At 42.6% G+C, this 16,803-nt stretch overlaps 1 protein-coding gene across 6 annotated transcripts in view; it reads right to left on the bottom strand.

The window, feature by feature from the left end:
• Plekhg1 (pleckstrin homology and RhoGEF domain containing G1) overlaps nucleotides 1-16,803 on the bottom strand; it is a 205,232-nt gene that overhangs the window by 186,866 nt on the left and 1,563 nt on the right. The window lies entirely within an intron of this gene.

The following is a 16,803-nucleotide window of genomic DNA, read 5'->3' on the forward strand; positions in this document are numbered from 1 at the left end:
TGATGTTGCTTAGCTCTTCCCCCACTTTGCACTTAGTAATGTCACATGACAGCTTGATATCAGTCACAGTGTGAATATTTATACCATGGATACTGACAAAAGCTATAAATCAGGGCTTGACTTATTTTCCTTCCATCTCAAAAAATGATAGAGAAAATGTTAATAATGATGACAGATTCAATGTGCAAGTACATTGTATCTATTGCCGCTACATTGTGGAAATAGCACTCCCCAAATGGCAAAATATCATCCAGCATTCAAAAAAAATTATCTAAATCATCAGAGGAGTCACTGGAATCACTGATGAATGAGTGACCTCTGATACACATGTTCATTGTTTTCTGTTTGTCTTATTTGTTAAGGTAAAATAAAATATTAAACAGTATTCATGTTGAAATTGCATTCCCTTGCATAGGTTGGCCACAAATATAAGTCTGGCAAACATCAACAAAAGTTTCTATGAGACTCAGTTTGCATTTTTGTATTTGCAAATTGTATCAGACATGGGTATAATTTATAATAAACATATGTATTCATATACACACACACACATACACAAAGACACACACAGCCCCCATTCCCACCCCACTGGTTGTTAAACATGAACTAGCTCACATCACGTGTTTCTACTGCTCCTGTGTTTGAATGTATTCTCTCCCCCTGAAGATCTGTTCCCACACCCCAGGCCTTTCCACAACACAATGCTTGCTGATATGCCCATCAATAAGCTGCAAGAGGTTTGTCTGTCAAAGCCCTGAGAGAAAGGGAGGAAATCCTCCGCATCTGTAGACCCCGAAGGCATCTGTCCTGTCTGGCTTCACAGGCTGACTTGGATCAGTGTGGCAGCTCGATATCAGACTTTCTTAGGTCGCCCAGAACGAAAGAAACACCATTAAATGAGTTCTATGGAAAATATTGCCAAAGAGACTTAGTGTGCAATACGTCCAAAGATTTCACGGTATTAACAAATCACATTCTTCTAAAAGCTCCCAGCTATTTGAGGTAGTTAAAAACATTTGAAAGTACAAGTTGATTTTGCCCTGCTAGTTACTCCTCATCAATTTACTTTTACATTTCACTAGGACGTCAAGTTTGATTTTGAAATTCCAGGAGGAACAACAATTCCATCGACTCAACTGGAGGCTAAAAGCGCTGTCTTAGCAAAAACTTTTTTTTTTTTTTCAAAGGAAGTCTCTTCATTCTTCTCTGGGCCCCCATGAAAACAAAGTGTGATGAAAGTGATTGTTATTCTTCAGACTCAGCGAAGCATAATGGATTCTATAATCTTCACCAGGAGCATACCACCAAATGAGTGTTTTTTTTTTTTTTAACTTAACAAACCCTCCAAACTCAGGATACCCTGCTAGAAAGGATTTCCTGTAATTCTCTGGGACTATGCAGTAGAAGAAAATAGAGTTTAAATTTGAGAAAATGTATACTTCAGCTAGTTTACACTCCAGATTTTTTTATCTGGGTAAAAAAAAATCATTATTTTTCAAGTTTTTCATTTTTCCCCCTGCATCTTTTCAATATATATAAATCAGACCTCCTCCAATTTAAGCCTTAATTCTAGAACTTCCACATTTACCAGTGGTGTTCCCCTCCCCCTCCCCCATAGTAGACAGAATATTACTCCTGAGTCTTTTTTTGGATTAATCAGTTCAGCCTAAATGTGGGGTCCTTCGGACAAGTGTCTGGTCATCACCCCTCTTAGCCAGATGAGCAAGTCCTTACATGTAGTGGCACGCAGTCCACATCGGTTCTCAGGTGTTTCTTGATGTCACCATGAAAGACTGACAGCCCACAATGGAGACATTTCCTCTTCAGAAGAGAATGCTTCTGATGTGTCGATAAACAACCCTGGCCAAAATGAACTGTTTGCTGGAAGTGCCCAGTTGTTCACTGAACACTCGCACGTGATATTTGTCCTCAGGTGAGACGTCCCACCAGATGTGAAACATGCTGGATACAGCCTCTCCCTCTAGAGAGAGCACCCGGAAGTCCACTGTGTACTTTAGGACCCAGGTGTACACTCAGCCTTGCAAGGCCCTGGAGCAGCCAAGGTTGGCAACTCTGGCCACAGGCTCCCTGGCTTCCAAATTGCCACATTGCAATGGTACCTTTCCCTTCTCCTACCAAGTAAGCTGTCCCCCAATTAGCCTCCCTTTCCTTCTATAATAATGCCCGGTTTTCACTAGGCATATGGCTGCCCATAATTAAGATGTCATATCTGAGGACGAGGTAGCAGGAGTTTGGGTCCCTAGTTACAGATAGCCACCTATTAGCCCTGGACCAATTCAGACCCATGAGAGAAAAGTTAATTTCTCTGTTTTAAGCTACTGGGGTTTTGTTTGTTGGTTTTTGTTTGTTTTTCTCATCTGCAATCCTAACTCAAAACACGACATATACTAAGAACATGAGATCTGGCCAGTGTGTTGGGCACTGTCCCCAAAGCTGCCTGTGATTAGCTGGGTGTCTGTCCCCAAAGCTGCCTGTGATTAGCTGGGTGTCTTTGGACAAGTTTCCTACTTTCCACACTTTAGTTTCCTCATCTTTGAAGTGGGAAAGGCTCCCACATTCAAAGTGCTCATGAGCATGAAATTAGTAGCCACATGCAAACCTTGAACCTCCCCCATCCAGGAAGCAGGCGGCCTTAGCTGTCACCATCAGCCAGCCCCCTCTGCTACGCCCTGGTACACTTTGGAACCTCAGGGCAAATGGGGCCAGAGGCGAGCTTCAGGGCCCTGTCTCCGTCTCCAGGCCCTCCTTCTCTTCCTCTGGCTTGATGCCCAGCCCTGATCTACAATTTCAATTCTCCTCTTCACAGTTGGCTCTGTGCTATAACCCCTCCTTGATTTGATTCTTCTCACAAGAAATCCAAGCCTATGTGAATTTACAGGTTTTTTTTTCTGTTATGAAAATTTATGCAAATGCATATTATAAGATTTCTATTGGGAAGATTTCAAACAATAAAGGCACTGTCAAAAGGTAAACAGCCCGCTCTCAGAGGTATGAGGGAGGCCAACAGAGGAAACCAGAGGTTTGGGATTGGCCTTGTGGGGCTTGAGGGTAGACAGGTAGTATGAGAATTGGTTCAAGGGCACATGCTGTGGCACACGGTCAGCAGAGTTTTAGGATTGATGCTGTGAGACCTGCTGCTGGGGGAAGGGGTTTGAGCTTTGCTGAGGTTACAGGTTATCCAAAGCTTTATTCATCTCAAATACCAGTTAATCTCAGACCAAGGTGTGGTCCTGGAAATGCAGGGTAACTACTTTATGAAATTCACATCATACTGGGTGAATGATGGAGAAGAAAAGCAAACCTTGAATCTAATGTGTTCCTGACAAGACTAGCTGGGACCTCAGAATGTAGGAAGGAGCCCACCATGCCTGGCAACAATCTGACTCAAATATGAATCTGAAGTGTATCCAGTTGTTCCTTCAGGTGTTTTTAGGAATGGAGCTCTAGGTTTGAATGGGTAATAAACATTTATAGGACACACAAAATTTGATTTTCCTGTGAGAATTGATGACTCAAAAACTGATCACTGTTTACTCAAAAGAGAAGATACTAGCTGGTCACATGGTACACAGAAGCCCAGAAGGCCGGGAGGCTGAGGCAGGAGGATGGCGAGTTTAAAGGCAGCCTCAGCAACTTAGAGAGGCCCTAAGCAACTGAGTGAGATCCTGATTCAAAATAAAAATAGAAGGGTTGAGGATATGGCTCAGTGGTTAAGCACCCCTGGGTTCAGTCCCTAGTACCAAAACAAAACAAAAGATCCTCTTCAGAATCTCTTTAACAGTAGTAAAAACTTCAGAGGGTCTTTTGCTGACCCTCTGAAGGACAGCAAACTACCAGAAGTCAAACTATACCACAAAAGTGGGAAACCCTCAATGGCCACCACAGAGAGGAAGAGAGCCTGGATACAGGGACAGAGAGGCCTATAGGCCACATGGTGGGACCCTTGCACCCAGCCAACCTTTGGGGGCCTTTCTCTCTGCCTTGGAGAGTGCCAGTGACAATCTTTTTGCCTTTTTGTGGGAGAGAGGGGGAATTAACCACTGAGCCCCATCCCTAGCCCATTTTTTAATTTTATTTAGAAACACAGTCTTGCTGAGTCGTTTAGGGCCTTGCTAAGTTGCTGAGGCTGGCTTTGAACTTGCAATCCTCCTGCCTCAGCCTCCCAGGCCACTGGGATTACAGGCGTGAGCCACAGTGCTCAGCTTGCCTTGCTTTAAACAGCTGCTCCACATCAAGCCCTGTGTAACTGTTCACCTCCGACTATCACCTGTTCACAGTAATCCACAGTAATTGTAATTATCTCCTGCTTTATGAATGAAGAACAAATACTTTGTAAGTAAGTAGCACAGTCCACAGTCAAAAGGTAATCTTCCCAACGCTGCAAGTAAGACCCATGTGACCTGAAGTCCCTGCTTACAAAGGGGAGGAGAGATGGGATTTCAGACCCCTCTGACTAAAGAGAGTCAGTTGTTATCACTCTGAAGGCCAGTGACACTGGGGCTTGTTCTTGGTCCTTACAAACATGAAACAGAGCTACGCCTCAGCTACGTTATGAGTCAAGTGGGCTTTAATTAGCCTGAGAACAAACTTTTAAAATACAACCCACTCATTCATTCATTTAAATATCGCAGCGTCTATTATGAACTTGGGATGTGGCAGGGAACAAAATAAGCAAATAAAAACTTTCCTGCTTGAACAGGGTTTCATTTGACCATGGACAAACTAAGAGTGGATATGAGGAACTACTGTAATGTTCATTAGGTGTGTTAATTGTGCCGCAGTTATAAGTAAAAGTGCTTTTATCAGCTAGAAATACATACTGAAGTATTTGTGGACAAAATAGCATATCTTGGATTTGCTTTTAAAACTCCAAATTGGAGGAGAGGTGTAAATAGAGAAACAGATGAAACAAGACTGCAAAATACTTAAAATTGCTGAATCTGGAAGATGGTATGTGGGAGCTCACTGTATTCTTTTCCACACTTATTTCTGTCTGGAAATTTCCTTAATTAGAGATGAATTCCTCCCTCCAAGGAGCTTAGGAAGATAATAAACAGTAATTTCTGCTGTGTCAATCAGACCTGGAAGGGAGACGAGATGCAGATAGATAAATATAATCTTTGTACATGTTTGTAATTTATATCATATATAAATGTAAGCTATGGTTAAACTGATAACCTATATTAGGATAAGGAATTAGTATATAAGTAACTGAATCAAATAATAACTAAAGCACACATGGTTTTTTGACAAAGATGACAATTTCAGTTTTTTTTGAAAGAAGATTTAAAGAAATTTTGATAAAAACACTGCCTAATATTTACCTGCCATGTTCTAAACATTAGGACTAGGTTCTGTGGGCTTTTAAGGAAGGGCTGGCTTTAATCCTCATGATAATCCTGGGAAGTTGGTATCTTTTCCATCATCTGTAAGATGCTACTCTTGGGCTGACGGGGCTGAGCAGCTTGTCCAAGGTCATGCAGACTCTAAGAGGTGGGACCTGGGTGGAAGCCAGGCAGCCTGGCTCTGGAGTTGAAATGCCTAACTATCATCCCACAGTGCCGCTTTTGGTGGAAAAGCAGCATTTGGAACAGCGAAAGGTAAAAGAAGAGACCTAAGTAAAGCAGTGACTCGATGTTGCCTGGTGCCTGTCACACACGTGGGCACCGCGGAGTCAGAAGGGAGAGAGTGGAAGGGCAGCTTGAATGCAGTGGAGTGGAGGGCAAATCTGGGAGCTCAGCAAAGAGGAAGGCTGATGGCACCAGACAGCAGACTCCGCAGGCAAGAGACCTAGGTGGCCCTCCCAGGAACTGTAAGGACAGGAATGGAGGGGAGGTTCTTTGTCACTTTGCTCCTACCTGCCATCATCACAGCCACTGCCACCACCATTGGTACCACACCCACCCATCTACCCATACCTTAGGATGCGGCTCTCTGTTCTAGGACACGGCATGACAGATTCAGACACCAGAACCTATCTTACTTAGAGGCAAGAGAAGGCAACTGCTGACGCTGATTTGGTCAAAAAATGCTTAAGCTTCTCTCTGCACTGGGCATTAGGCATCGTTGTAAAGCACTGGGGATACCACCCCAACCCCCCCACCCCACCCCCACACACATAGGTCTCTGCTCTCGAAAGTGACAGGAAAGACCATAATTGAACACATCCTAACTTAGGCGTTGATAAGTGCTACCCACAAAAATGATGTAAGGTACAAATGACGTGGCTTGCAAGGTACAGGAGCTCCTGTTTGATAAAGCAGGGGCAGGCAGACTTCCCATAAGGGGAAAGAGAAAAAGGGAACTCAGAGAAGAGAAGCTGCAAGGCTCTGATGCCTGGGTAAGCATGTCCACGCAGAGGGCATGGAAGCAATGTGAGGCTGGAGTCTGGAGCACCCGGGGAACCACAGGGAGGCCAGGGAGGTGATGCACAAGAAGCTGCACAGGAGAACAGCCACGGTGAGAACAGGGCAGCCACTGGCCTGGGATGGTCCCCAGGATGTTCCACAGACTTTGCTTCTGACTCTGAGAGAGATGAAAACCCACAGAAGATAGTGATGTCATTAATAAACCACAAGGTCACTTTCACTTTGCTTGTGTGTTGAGGACAGTAGAGGGCAAGGTAAAAGCCGAGGGACCAATTAAGAACAGACTCAAATAACCAAGGGGGAGAAGACTGCAGCCTGGACCAATCGAGAACAGTGAAGACGGTGAGAAGGTGGAACATTCTAGATGTCTTGGAGACAAAGCCTGCAGGTTTGCCCATGGGTAGGACCTGTCACATAAAAGGGGGTGTGATCAGAGAAGCCCTGAAAACCTTCCAACTGGGACTTTTACCTCTGCCTTAAATTCCACTGTCAAACTTTCCTTTGGATGAAGCCAGCAGAAGAGGTCTCTGTTCACAGGCATTCAGCACTCAGATTTGGGCTCTTGATAGTGCAATTGCTGAGCCAGCAGGGATGGTCTAACAAGAGATAAGAGTCTCAAAGGATGGGAGGGGGCATGAGTAAGTGAACACGGTGGGAGGGCTATTTAAGAAGTTATTGCTAACTAAGGACCAGGCAGGAAAGGGAAGGAAAATGGCTTGCTGTGACTATTGAATTGTGGTGCTAGTAACTAAGAATTGGAAAAGGAGGGGGGAAAACAACCCCAGGAAGTTAGAGGTAGGTCTGGAAATAGAGATTATGAGTCCAGTTCTGGGTGGGTGACTTTGAGTCAATTGTGCAAAAGCCAAATAGATAAAGTCCAGGAGAAACCTGAATAGGAGTAGGAGGCTAGACCAACCTGCATCATCATTTTTCCCTTGGCTTATTTTGAAACACAATAGGGTCTCATTTTTCCAGCCAGAAAATTTAAGTCAGAATATTCTGGGAGAAATGTCACTGTATTATTTTCTTATCAGGCAAAGTAACTAAAACTAGGCTACCAGAATCCATTCCCTTTTAATATGAATGGGACCTCCAGAGATCTATCCTAACCAACCAAATTAACAAGTCACAGAGCCATTATTGTGTCACTTAACACTCTACCATGAAGTTTAGCTATATTCTTTTTCCTCTCCAGTAAGAATGCTAGATTTACATTTCTAGGCTGATAACCGAGCACTAAGGATTCATCCAGAACTCAGACTAACATCAAACCCAAAATTTCTGAATTCCACCTGGCAGTGGAAACAGAGAACTGGACCAAAATTCAAGTCAGAAGTTCAAGGTCAATGGTGTGACCAGGCTCTCTAGTGGGAATGGACAGAGGAATTGGGCATTATCTACATACCTCAGGAGAGTCACAAGTCACTCAAAGCACTAAGATGCCTTCCCCACACATGAAAAGGCATGTTTATAGACTCCAGAGAGTCAATATCCTTCCTGGAGATGCACGGGAGGTATGGAATGGTTTGGAATGTGAGAAAGACTTCTTACCACTCCACTTTCTCTGACAGTTGCTTCTATTCAAGAAGAAACACCATCCCTGCTGAATGTTTGAGTTTACAGTAAGAGAAAGGCAGGCAATGAACATGCATAGTTATAGAGCATTTATTGCAGATGCATAAAACCTGTAAACCAGGAGAGCTATGGGCTCCCAGGGCAGAAAATCATTTGAGCCAAACCACTTTCTATATGAAAGCTTTAGGAAGTGCTAATACGGAGCTCTGTGGGATTCCCCTTCCCCTCTTCCTGTCTTCCTCTTTTTTATTTAAATATTTAGCTAGGTACTCAAAACTTTCTATTCCTCAACTCACTCAAGGAAATTTTTTTTTCCTTTTTGCGTAGGTTTCTTAAAGCTCATTTCAACCATTAGGAAGAACTTACTTTGCTCAGACTTGCTCTCTGGGCCCTCACAGTCTTAATGAGGGAAGGAAGACAAGTACATGGTCATTAATACCTCACGGTGGGCTAAGGAGGTAGCTCCGTGGTTAAGCACTTGTCTAGACTGTGTGAGGCCTTAGGTTCTATTCTTCATACAACCAAACATAAATTAACTAGTCCCATTGCAAGTGCTGGGCTAGAGGTAACGTGCTATGGACCTGAAATTCCTGTGACTGTGGGGGAAGGTAAGCTTACCCCTCCTAGCTTCACAGACGGCATCACCCAAGCCACACACTACTTCAGCCACTTTGCCCAGAGGGCGACAGAAGAGAAAGATGGAGACAGGTAAGCAGGTGCGGTGAGGCAAGGCGCCTCCCTGATGCCTCCTCTGAATTCCTTCTCCTCCAGCATCACTGACAGTCAGTTCTGCATCCATCCACTGTTTACCACCTCCTTTGCTCCCATCCTTTAACAGGTTACCTCCTGTTAAAATTTGGATCTGGAATGTCCCCCAAAGGCTCATGTGTTAAAGGCTCAGTCCTCAGCATGGCACTACTGGAAGGCAGTAAAACTTTAAGATGTAGGTCCTAGGAGAGGTCTGTAGGGCACTGGGGACCTGCCCTCAAAAGGACCCCCATACGAGCCTCAGTTTCTTTGCCCCCTGGCTCATGGTGAGGCAGATGCTCTGTCACAGGTTCCTGCCATGATGTGCTACCTTACCATAGGCCCAGAAGTAACAGGAACAACCGGTTATAGACTAGAACCTCTAAAACTGTGAGCAAAATAAACCTTTTCTCTTTATGAGTTGATTATCTCAAGCATTGGTTACAGTGCTGAAAAGCTAAGACACCTTCTCCCGCAGGCCTTTCTGACCACCCAAGAAAATACAGCGCTCCCCATCTCCACCCACTTCCAGATCAATTTTTTTTTTAAAGCATTTGTTAAACAGAGTTTCCCCTTCACTTCAGGTTTGGTCTGTGCTGGTCATCACTGTATCTCCAGAACTTAGAAAACTAAGTACATTTGTTGAATAAATCAATTCTGATCTGAATCCCTGAGTGCAATGAGCACTGGGTCTCTGCCACAGTAAAACAACCAAAAATGTGCCTCCTCCCACTGACCTTTGCCTCAGGAGACTGAAGGCCCTCCTTACAGCACCTAGATGCCTTTTCCCACTTACTGTCCTCTTGGTGTACTGTTCCAGCCATCTAGTAACAGAAAGAAACTTAAGTGTGAGACTTAGTAAACACAATAAGATAGCCACTGTTTGCCAAAGGTTTATTAAGTACTAGGTGTCATCCATATGTTATGAATTTAAACCTCATAACATCTTTATTATAGTTTTATCCTCTTCTAGAAGGCAGTTTTAAGTAGCTCCCAAATGACATATACAGACAGCCTAATTCCAAATGATTCCGTATTTCAATAGACCTAAAAAAACAAACTTATCTTTCCCAGGCATACCATTTTTTTAATTTTTTTAAATTTTTTTTTAGTTTTAGGTGGACACAATGTCTTTTTTATTTTTATGTGGTGCAGAAAATCAAACCTAGTGCCTCACACTACCACTAGAGCCACATCCCCAGCCCTACACCATTTTTTTTAATAATTAATGTTCCAGGAGCAACATTTGAATTAATATTACTATAAATAAGCAAAGAAAGCAAGAAAATGTTAGATTTGATTGCTACATATGTAGTATGCATACTGGATCAGAAGTTTTCTCATAAATGAGTATGGTCTGTAGTTTCTAAACCTTTGCCAACTGTTTTCTGAATACGTTAGTAACTAAAATCAAGCAGATTTTTAGAATATTTCTAGCTATACCTTAGCGAGTATAGAATTATACTTTCTCTTTTATTTCTATAAGACATTAGAAACAAATATTGGCTAACTTATTTAGAAATTTCTTCACCTATATGACTGGGTTGGTTGAACGGCCCTGCACCTCAACACATGACAGACCATAAAACAAAATAAGTCTCTTTTTGTTCCCCAGGGGCATTCTGGATTTAGAAAATCATAGCTATTAGGGAATGCCTTGTCACACTCAATTTTAGAACTTTATAATATTTGCTTGCATTTCAGGTAAGCTCTAAAAAGAAACAAAAAGTAAGAGTGTATCATACCAATGATACTTTTCAGATGTCATCTGGATTGGAAGCTGCTAACGGTAATGCTTCATGGTGATGGGGTACTCCTGTGGACCTTAAGGACTCTGTGTGCTACAAAGTCATTATTTTCATATTATCTTCTCTGCTGTTTTAATTTTGAGGTCAAATATCATTCAGGATTGGGATAAAATGGCTTTCTACAGAGCTGAATCTAATAATTACTAAAGGGGAAAAAAGGGGGGGTAGTTGCATTTGTCTTCTATAGACAGTGAAGAAAAGTGGAAGAAAGCCCAGACCACCAAGACATTCCCTCCATAGCTAGGTTCTAAAAAGTTTACAAACATTTCCCAAAGCACTTTCTTCAGCATAGCCAATAGCAATCAGCCCCTGCTCACCCCCCCCCCACACCTCCCGTCTGTTCCCAGCTGGCTTATTATCTTCCAGCCCCACCCTCATTATTTCTTATCAAACAACTCCCTAAACACTTTCCTAGATGTTGGGAAAGGCATAACGTAATGGTAATGCGAGGGAAGGCTTTTCCCTTTAAAAATGAACTTCTAAAGCCAACACCTCCTCTCACTCCCCTCCTCTGCCACCTACCCAGTAATCCTAAAGTCTTGATCCTGATTCTTACCCTTCAACGCTAAGGTGCTTAGTTTCAAATTTTAAAAAGTAGGAGCCACCTGAATATTTAAACCATAAGCTATTTCAGATCAGCAACCATATCCTCCTCTGAGGCTAGCACAACACAGATACTTAAACTAATGACAGGTTTACCCAGTTCAAGGGAACAAACACAGGATCATATATTTATGCCTCAGATTACAGTTTTCCTCTCTCGCAGCACATCAGAGAAGCGCAGATGTCAGGCTTGGAGGACTGTCTGTAATCACCTGGCCGGGGAGCTGAGCCCTGATGGCCGCAGTCGGCCCCTTCCCTCTTCCTGGTGGCCCCTACTCTCTTCACCATTCCCTCTCCAGTGGAACCAGCTTTCTTATCCCAGGTCAGAGACAGCCTTAAATCATGGTGACTATGGCTGGACATGGCTAACCTGCATCCTTGGAATGCCCACAAATGACTTCCCCTTTGCATCTACCAGAGATTCGTATTTCAGCTGGACTTGGCGTCTGATCTTCAGACCCCTTAAAACATGAGGGCCTTTAGTAACACGCAGAGGCAGAGGTTGGAGGAGCTGGCTTCGGAAGGGAAGGTCTGCATTCTGCTTCCTCCTTGGCTGGGCACTCACTCACACTCCCTTTCAGACAGGGTGCAGGAAGGAGACTTTGCTCTGGCTTTAGCAGCAGAGTTGGGAGAGGGTGGGAGGAGCTGACAAGTGTCCCAAAGGGACACATTACAGGAGGGTAGAAGAAAGGACAGACAGGATCACCAGGGTAGAGAGCCAGAGTGTCACCAAGGGCTAGGGACTGAGTGACGTTTAAGTGAAAATTACAACAGCATGAGGACACAATTGATTCCAGCTAGAAATAGCTCATAATCATTGAAATTCCCATTGAGTCATCTAGAAAGCGAGGGGTTAAAGGAGAGAAAGAGGCAGAGCTGCTAAAGAGGCAAGAGGCTCCACAATGGGTCCAGAAAAAGGTCTGGGCTAGGATTGAGAGTTTAGAGGGTGGTCAGAAAAGCAAACACTTGCAAGGGAGGTGGGTGGGGAATAATTGGAAGGGAAGTCAAGTTACAGTGCAAAAACCCTGAGACTTGCCAGAGCAGGGGAGGAGGCTGGGTGGAAACGGAGCCTCTTCCATTTCATTGTCAGAAGGGACCTACTCAGTCAGAGGGATGTTTAGCCCCCCAGGATAGGGAGGAGTGAAGGAGTAGTTATGTTAAATTAAATCTAGAAACCAGAAGGAAGTAAGCCCAGAGCTGATGTCTTCTCTGCTCTAGGAAGGCATTTATGTGCATTAAGGGTTCACACATCTCTGCAGACAGCTGCCAAAAGGAATTATCAGATGCAAGAGCTGCTCGACTTCACCCTACACAAGTTATGTGTTAGGTCAAGTTCATTCAAACAGGATTCACTGATACCCCCTGGTGAGACCAAAGTGAATGTTTCAAACTGTTTTTAAAGCATATAAGAAGTGTCTTGCAAATACTTTTACTTACTATATTAATATTTCTCTCTTTACCAGGTCCAAAACAACACCAAGCTAAGAAACAGAGGAAAGAAATTCAGTTACAATGCAAATCTTGTATGCACAGAGTAACACTCCATGGATAGTCAATAGATATTTAGCGGATATTTATGGAGCACAAATATGAATGCAGTTTATTGATGCTAAGATGCATTTTTTCACAACTTATGAATTCATTTCACATTTCTTCCTCCTTAGTAGTAATTTAAAAATGATGTATTTGGGGTTGGAGTATAACTCAGTGGTAGAGTACTTGCCTGGCATGCACAGGGCCCTGGGTTATCTTAGAGCTAGTGAAACAACAGGAACTCATGGATATCATTAAGGTCTCAGTGCAAATGTTGCCCTCTCCAGAGGCTTCCTGGACCACCAGTTGAAGGCAAACATCTGTCACTCTGATTCTCCCATCTCATTGGTCACATCTCTATGGAGACCTTATTTCTTGTATTAGTCAAGCACTGTTCTAGGCATTATAGGTTCTCAAAAAATAGCTCTGGAATGAATAAAAGTTATCATTCATTGAGCAATTACAATATGTCAGACCCTGAACTAAATGCTTAACAGAGGAAAAATAAAAATTAAGAAGTCATTCTTATTATCTACTTTCAAGATAGGGGAACTTGCAGCAGATAGGTGGAGAATCCAGCACTGTTATACCCTTGAAAGTGAATATCTGTCAGCAGGAAATCACATTCCTCTGGACTGGCAAGTGCTTCATTTAGATGCTCCTGTGCAAGTGTAAGGATGGAAGGGCCTGCATATCTGCCCAATAAAATGAGCAAGGGCTTCTTGCAGGAGACAGGTATTCATGCTTTGCACCAAAGGATCCCAGTATAGATGAGAGACAGCACAGCCCATACAGCTCTGAGAGTCCTGCAGACTAGGAGGGATGCAGAGAATGCTAGGAGAAGAGCAGGTACAAGGACCTCAAGTGTCATGCTCAGGTGGTTGGTCCTCATTCCAAATGTAGTCACTAATGATAAGTTTCAATGTGGCTTTTACTCCAACCCAACCAACCTTCCCCCTATTCAACCACAGGCAGAATGTTGAAAGTTGGCACAGCCATTCCTATGTGAGCTCACTGCTATGTCCAACAGACTTCTAACCACAGTCCAAAAAGTCACAAGAGTGACTGAGAAAAGACAAAGGACATCTTGATTACATAGCAGTGTGTATGGAGTCCACTTAGATGGCACCCACGAATTTTCTCATTTAGGGTCTCTGCAAAGGATATTCACCTAGAACAGTTACAACCTGTTTTTGCTTGGCCAATGACAAAGGCCGGTTTTTACATTTTTAAAGGGTTGCATACAAAACTTCCCCAAATCAGAGTATATGACAAAGATCCTATGTGGCACAAAACCTAAAATACTTACAATCTGACTTTTCACAGGAAAGGGTTTGCATCCCCTAGATCCAAGACTTCTCTCCCTGGTCCTCTTCCATGTCTGCTCTGTCACTGGCCACTTAACTTGTACCCAGTGTAACCGACACACGGACAATGAGAGCTACTTACAAATTCAAATGTTATAGCTAATTTAACAGTATGATGACTTATGGATTCAATGATTCCTCTTTTGTGGATTCTAAAGCTTGAGGTCTCATCAGAACCACACTCAAACCTTGCTTTTCTTTGACATTTTAACAAGATGTCCTTCTCACACACCAAAGGGCTCCCTAACTTTTGGGCAAATGCAGGAATGGTTTGACCTTCCTGGAGCTGGTGATAAAAGGCTTCAGCAGACTCCACAGCACCCTGGTTATTAAGGCATACCAAAACAACTTCCTTAATTAAAGGCCCAGTGAAAACCCTGACTCTCCTCCCATCAGGTTATTACAAGTGGGCATAGTTGGAATTTTTTTTTTTAATTTAGCCTGACATTAACACTCTTCAAGTTGTGTTTCCTCTAGGATTATGTGGGGAGGAAGGGAAAAGGGGTTATAGATATATGTATGAATCAAGGCTTTAGCTTTGCATCAAAGACTAATTCGATACCGCATCCCTTGGTATCTGTAGGGAGGTTGATTCCAGGACTCCTGAGGATACCAAAATTTGTGGATGCTCAAGTCCCTTATAAGAAATGGCATATAACTTATGTGCAGCTTCCCATATACTTTAAATAATCTCTAGATTATTTGTAACACCTAATGTGATGTAGACGCTAGGCAAATAGTTGTTATACTATATCATCTAGGAAATAATGACAAGAAAAAAGTCTCTACATGTTGAGTACAGGCACAATTTCCTTTTTCAAATATTTTCAATCCACAGTTGGTTGTGTATGGGGATGCAGAACCCACAATACAAAGGGTTTCCTGTACTTACCAAAGGAATATGTGTAGGTTTGGAAATTTTTACTTGGCTCACATCTCATTGGAAAAAAATCTGGTAACCTTATGTATATAGATTGAAAAGATACTCAGACTCAAACATGGAAACTTCTAGATATCCAGTCGACTCCAAACCATAGGCATGAGATCACCAATGAATACAAGCATCCAGGTGTCCTGAGGCCAGTTATACTGCAACAAATCTGGGTCTCCTGCTGCGACCATAGATTATTCATATATTTTTTGCTGAAACATCTGTTGATTTTCACCAGCATAGGCAAAATAAAGCTGAATAAAATGTAGTCAGTTCTTAATCACTTGGAGCTGGCTCCTCAACCAGTGAGCTGTACTTGGCACAGATGCCCGTGGCTCTGAATGGCTGGATGGATTGGGGTCAGCTTTTCATTTCATCAAGCAAGACTGATGCAGGCCTGGGATGAAATATTAATATCTGAGCTGTCTGCCACACAAGCATGAGATTATTTAGAGAGTCTCTGTCTAGAAAGTGTTTCCATTCCTATGAACATTTTGTATTAGAAACTATATTTTCCCTAAGTCAAGGAGATAAGTAATTTTTTGTTTGTTTCTTAAAGACTGAACCATTATCTTTCATAAAAAGTATGTCTTCTTGCAACCATGACTTTGAGAGAGTGCAGTTTAGGGGAAAGAGATGTGAACCTGGGCTCAATCCCAGCTCTGCCAACTGAGAATATGTAAAACCTCTAGCACAATCTCTCCCTACTGGAATCTGGCTTATCAAAACAATCATCTTCAAAGCACACCACATGTGCAAAACACTTTAATATAGGTTATTTTGTTTAATCTTCAGCACAATGCTAGAGGTAAAGATCATTCTTTGTAAAATTTTTAGAGGAAGAAATAAGGACAGGTGAGAAAATCCAGAGAGCCATCAACTTTGATTGTTACTCTCCTTAACTGTAAAATAATCCATGTCTAACAAGTTCCCTTAGAGGAGTCAAGGTGCCAGAGCTAATGAGATGCAGAGGCAAGCTTCACATACAGGTGGGCTAATCTCAGAACACTTGTTCTTAACCACCCATGCTTGCTAAATCTTTAAGATGTAAGAACCTAGCCTACATCATCCAAAGCCATCCTAGCTTTAATAGTCCAGGGATCTAATTATCCCTGCAAAGGGCTTTAAAGATGACAATAGTTTGAAAGTCCAACTACCAGCAATGAAAGAGCGAGAAACCCACAAGAAGCAAATTGCAGCATGAAGAATCAAGAGTACAGATTCAGGAATCGCTTTTAGTTTACTAAGGGCTCCAAAGATTTAGGGCTACTCAGCATTTCCCATATTTACATGTCAGACTGTAAACCACAAAGGCTGAATTCAATCACTAAAACAAATTATATCCTCAAGCAGCAAAACCCAACAGTCCTGCTTATGTTTGCTTTCGAAAAAATTATTATGCCATTTTCTATTAATTAAAATGTGATCATTTAGCCTCTTTCAATTACTGCTCAAATCATCCATGGAAATGTTTAAACCTGGATTCAGTATCAATCTTCCATATTAAAGGCACTTAAAAGGAACTGGTGCCTATGAGGAAGATGGAGATTAGCAAGACAATTCTATCAAGGAAAAGCAGCATCTGGGCATGGAGTTGACTGCAAGACAGTAGTTCAATTCCCACTTTGCTCTGCCCTTTAGCAAAGAGCTTTGGGGAACTCTACACAAGAGAAATGGAAAGTGAGAAGGTCATGCAGTGGGTGCTGTTGACTCACTTGTGGATCAAGCAGGGAGGTGGGAGAACTCTGGGAAAGAAAATTTCTTCAGGTGGTCTAGTGGCTTGGACATGGGACAAAAATTCCCGTTAGGAATTGGGAGGCCATACTAAAAATGTTAAAGGGTCAAACATC

Source organism: Ictidomys tridecemlineatus, chromosome 8, assembly GCF_052094955.1.
Source record: "Ictidomys tridecemlineatus isolate mIctTri1 chromosome 8, mIctTri1.hap1, whole genome shotgun sequence".
Classification (NCBI taxonomy): domain Eukaryota; kingdom Metazoa; phylum Chordata; class Mammalia; order Rodentia; family Sciuridae; genus Ictidomys; species Ictidomys tridecemlineatus.